The following is a 6,024-nucleotide window of genomic DNA, read 5'->3' as shown; positions in this document are numbered from 1 at the left end:
ATCCATCTGCCAAATTTCATAATCTTGGTGTGCTGCAATAGCAAGCAAAATCCGAATGGATTTAAGCATCGCGACTGGTGAAAAAGTTTCGTCATAGTCTATGCCATGAATTTGTTTGAAACCCTTAGCCACCAATCGCCCTTTGTAGGTTTGCACATTTCCGTCCATGTCGGTTTTCTTTTTGAAAACCCATTTGCACCCAATAGGTTTTACTCCTTCAGGTGGGTCAACCAAAAACCAAACTTGGTTGGTGTACATGGACTCCATTTCGGATTTCATGGCTTCAAGCCATTTCTCAGACTCCGGGCCTGTAATTGCTTGTTCGTAAGTTGTAGGCTCATCTTGTTCCATGAGTAACACGTCTCCAGGTTGCGTAATGAGAAAATTATATCTCATAGGCAACCTACGTGACCTACTCGACCTACGCGAGCCTTGTGTAGCTTGAGCCGTTTCCTGTTCCACAACTACTCTTGGAGCGGGCTCAGGTTCCACAACTATTTGTGGAGCTAACTCAGGTTCCATCAACGGTTCATTGTTTTCTTGTGGTTCTTGAACTGTTTCAAGTTCCACTCTCCTCCCACTGTTACCATGAGATACAAATTGTTTCTCTAGAAAGGCTCCAGTTCTAGCGACAAACACTTTGCCCTCAGAAGGATTGTAGAAATAATATCCTTTGGTTTCCTTAGGATATCCTACAAAAAAACATTTATCAGATTTGGGTGCAAGCTTGTCGGAGGCTTGACGTTTTACATAAGCCTCACAACCCCAAATTCTGATGAAAGATATACTGGGACGTTTCCCAGTCCATAACTCGTATGGCGTCTTTTGAACCGCTTTAGATGGAACTCGGTTCAGTATAAAAGCAGCTGTGTCCAGAGCATATCCCCAAAAAGAGATAGGAAGATCTGTATGACTCATCATAGATCGAACCATGTCTAACAAGGTCCGATTCCTCCTTTCAGATACACCATTCAACTGTGGTGTAGCTGGTGGAGTGAGTTGTGAGACTATCCCACACTCTTTTAGAAAGTCACGAAACTCTTTGCTTAAGTATTCGCCACCTCGATCTGATCGAAGTACTTTAATACTTTTGCCAAGTTGGTTTTGTACTTCATTTCTGAATTCTTTGAATTTTTCAAATGATTCAGACTTATGCCTCATTAGGTACATGTACCCATATCTACTGAAATCATCAGTAAATGTAATGAAATACAAATAACCTCCTCTAGCTTGTGCACTCATCGGCCCACATACATCACTATGTACTAAGCCTAATAAATCAGTGGCCCGTTCACTGTGTCCAGTGAATGGGACTTTAGTCATTTTTCCCAATAAACAAGATTCGCATGTCTCATATGATTCAAAATCAAATGAGTCCAAAAATCCATCTTTATGAAGCTTGGAAATGCGTTTCTCATTTATATGGCCCAAACGACAGTGCCAAAGGTAGGTTGGGTTTGAATCTTTTGATTTAACCTTCTTTGTATTTATGTTATAAATGGGCATGTCAATGTCTATAACATATAAACCATTCGACATTTGAGCATTACCATAAAACATTTCATTGAAATATATAGAACAACTTTTGTTCTTTATTATAAATGAAAAACCATCCTTGTCCAAACAAGAAATAGAAATAATGTTTCTAGTAATTGAAGGAACATAATAACAATTATTAAGTTCTAAAACAAGCCCAGTGGGTAAAGACAAGAAATAAGTTCCTACAGCTAGGGCTGCAACTTTTGCTCCATTCCCAACTCGTAGGTCCACCTCGCCCTTGCCCAAAATCCTACTGCTTCTCAGTTCCTGCACATTTTGACAAATGTGAGAACCACATGCAGTATCTAATACCCATGATGTAGGAGCAGAAAGATTTATCTCAATAACATAAATACCTGAAGCAGAAGTCTCACTTCTTTTCTTCTTAAGATCTTCCAAGTACTTCTTGCAGTTCCTCTTCCAATGCCCGGTCTCACCGCAATGGAAGCATTTTGCATCCTTAGCAACCCCTCCTTTGGGTTTCAGTGCAGCAGATTTGGATTTGGACTTTTTATCTTTCTTTTTGCCCTTATCCATTTTCTTGCCCTTGCCTTTGCCCTTTTGGACCATCAAGATGGACCCGGTCTTCTGCTTCTTCATGCTAGGCTCAGCTGTTTTCAGCATATTTAGAAGCTCTGGCAAAGTTTTTTCAAAACTATTCATGTTAAAGTTTAGAACAAACTGACTATAATTGTCCGGCAACGATTGCAGCACTAAGTCAGTGGCTAAATCTTTATTTAGCTTGAAGCCCAATCTCTCAAGATCCTCAATGTACCCAATCATCTTGAGCACATGAGAATTGACAGAGCTTCCTTCTGCCATTCTGCACTGAAACAATGCCTTGGAAATGTCATACCTCTCCTGTCGAGCTTGCTCTTGAAACAATTTCTTGAGGTGCTCGATCATCTCAAAAGCTTCCATGTTCTCATGTTGCTTTTGAAGCTCAGAGTTCATGGTAGCCAACATGAGGCATCCAACATCCAAGGAATCATCTTGATGCTTCTTATAAACATCTTTTTCTGCCCTAGGGGCAGTAGCTGGAGGTTCCTCAGGAACAACACGCTCTAGGACATACAACTTCTTTTCATGTTTGAGAACAATTCTCAAATTTCTGTACCAATCGATGAAGTTTGTCCCATTCAGCTTGTCCTTCTCAAGGACAGATCGCAGAGATAAATTGTTTTGATTTTGTGATGCCATAGTGATCTACAACAGAAAATATGCAAAATAAATATCATGCTTTAAGATCATCTAATAGGACTTTAATTAAATGATGCTCCCACTATTTAATTCGAATTAATAACCCTCACATTAATTCGGAAAGTTCTAAACTTTCTAGTGGGCCAAGATCCATATTTCACTTACTCTTGAGACAGCTTTGGCTGAAAAACCCAAGACTAAGCTATTTAGGTAAGCAACTTTTGCTAATTGCATCTCCATGCAATTCTTGGATCAGTTGGGTAAACTATTCTTGTTTAATCTCATCTTGTGGATTAAAACCCAACTCTTTGCCTCTAGGCTTCCAATCCTATTGGACTTGTCCCAGTTAAGTTGAACCCAATGATTAACAAGCGGAACAAGGCATCCTGCTTTGGCAGACTCTACCTTTTCCTTCATGCCTTCTACAAGATAGAATAAAGCACCCCGCTTTGGCAGAAACTACTTATGTTCGATCGAGAGCTTGACAAGTGTTGATCATTGGAAGGCATCAACTTAATAATTTTATTGATGGATTTCATCTCACCATATCATGAATTAATCTCATTAATTCTAATTAATTTGATCTCAACAAATTAAGTCCATATTACCTAATTGGCCTTTAAACTAGATGGATTAGCATGCACTATCATTATCTATTATCACATAATAATAATAAAAGAATAAAATTTAAATGTGACATGATTATAGCCCAACTACATCAATCCTCCCAAGCCAATGAGAGAATCGACAAGTCAACCTAGGTAAAACTTCGCAAGTCCTTTCTTTCGGTCATCTTTTCTTCATATGGTTAAGAAAACGCTCCATCCTCCAAGGAAACTCTCCATTGCTTTAATCCTATTTTAATCTTAATTCTAATTACATCATATGTAATAGAAAACCTCGAGTTACATTCGAGGGGAGAAGAGATCAGAAAAGGAATTACAACGAGAAATAGGAGGTAAGGCACGACATGCAAGCCGTATTTTCCATAAAAATATATTGAATAAATAAATCATTCACAAGGGTCATCAGGGCTATAATCATGCACCATGCTTCACCAAGCACACAAAAATGCATAAAGTAATCAATTTATTTTAACCTTTAAAATAATATTTTATGGCCAATTGGATTTTATCAGATCCTTACATATGCAACTTTTGCACTATCAGATTAAATATATAATCCAATTCAATTAATCAAATCCTATATATCTAATATATATTTGAATCAATCAAAGCACACATGAAATCCTCCAAACATAATCGAATATGTTTTAAACATGGCTCCGATACCACTGAAAGGAATCGAACAACGATCACGCAGCGGAATAATAAAAATTTTCGATTCCTAATCCGAGGATCTGTTTAAAAACTACATTCGATTATGGGTTTAGAATAGTTACCCTTGTAGCGCGCCTTTCGTACAGTTGAAGCATACAACGAACACGAACTTTCTGATCGTGCCTCTACGGTATCCACACGAACGATGCAATCTTCGTGTACGTCTCACGTCCACGAACGAAACTCACGAGCCCTCCGGTTGCTAGACCGAAACGAACCCGCCGTCTTCAAATCCGATTCAACACCTTGAATCAGTTTAGTGAGCAAAATAGGAGAACACCCTTTGAAAGACTCTCAGCCTTTTCTTGGAAGAACTCACGTATATCTTTTATGTTTTCACAAAACATATCTTTTTTTTAAAATCTATCTTTCTGTAAATATATATATATCTTCCAAATCCTGTTATGTTTATATATATATATATATATCGGATAACATATATATATATATATATCGGATAACATATATATATATATATATATATATATAACGTTCAAACCATTTTTTTTTGTTTGATATATATATCTCTATATATCTATCCGTAACGTGTGTGTATATATATATATATATATATATATATATATATACATAAAGAAATTGAGATCAAATAGAATTCCAAAATGTTTGAGTCCTACTCAAAAACTTCTCTTGGTTTTTAGAAATTTCTTAATACCAAAGTCAAAATATCATAGTCCAACTAGGACTGAAAAATGCTCACATTAAATATGAAATTCATCTCATGAATTTTACGTTCCGTATTGCTTACCATTCTTAGTGTGCGACCCTGTAGGTTCCCGTAATGTTGGTAGTAATTATAAAATCCTATTTTAGAATTACAAGCAGTGAGTGATGTCTAGCAACATATCACTGCTACCCAAATTACGAGAAAGTCAATGTTTCGACTCAACCTTTACCGCGACTAATGTTACCGTGTTGTAAATTCCTTTTATCCTCGATATCTAGATTGAACACGAGACATGGATATGTCACCCTCGTATAGCTCAATCAATGTTTCCTGATTCCCGAATAAGCTAATCGAAACAAATGACATTGATATCATTATATCAACTCATTTGAGCATGGCCATGCATTTATCAGCCCTATTCAATCAAGAGGCCTTAGATATCAATCTCGTGTTATGAGAAGGACAAATTCCATCTTGATCACTCACATCCCTCTACATAATTTATTATACACCTGATCACCACCTTTATAGCCACCTTGTTAAGGGCAACGTTTGATAGTGTCAAAATGAACAATTTCTTATGTCGGGAACAATGGTGATCTCAGGTCGAAGGACTACAAAACACCATTATCACAATGAAATTATTTATGACATCCATAACACGATCCATGTAATGATTTCATGATGGGTCGATCCAGTACATAAATTCTCCAATTTATGTACCTACATGTTGACTTAATATCATATATTAATCAAGCACATATTAGCCTCTACACATTATTGTCGTCCCTGTTAACAATAATATTTGGCTAAGGACATTTAAGAATATACATTATATTCTAGGGACATTATTACAATAATTCATACTACACAAATATAAATAATTGTAATAACTAAAAATAACTTTATTAATAAAATATCCATGATAATATAATGTGCTAAAGAATCATCATATGATTGACTTTAGTGCACACTCTCCAACACGATAAATGCAAAGGAAAGACACTCTCTTTCTCTCAAACAAATGAAGAAACAGAAAAACCTATAGAAGCGCAACCACTCCGTAGACACATATCACTCTTCCGTTCACGGTAATCGTCACAGTCTACGACGATCTATGACTCTGTGGTTCTCATTCGAAGTAGACTCCAAATCTCGTAAGTCTTTACTCAGACCCATTTCTCACACTTCATATCGAGAATTGTTCCACATGAAATGTTACATTTGTGCATGTGTCAATTGCTTTCTTAAGAAGTGATT

The sequence above is a fragment of the Tripterygium wilfordii genome, chromosome 11 (genome assembly GCF_013401445.1).
Source record: "Tripterygium wilfordii isolate XIE 37 chromosome 11, ASM1340144v1, whole genome shotgun sequence".
Classification (NCBI taxonomy): Eukaryota; Viridiplantae; Streptophyta; class Magnoliopsida; order Celastrales; family Celastraceae; genus Tripterygium; species Tripterygium wilfordii.
Note: the sequence above shows the minus strand (reverse complement) of the source record.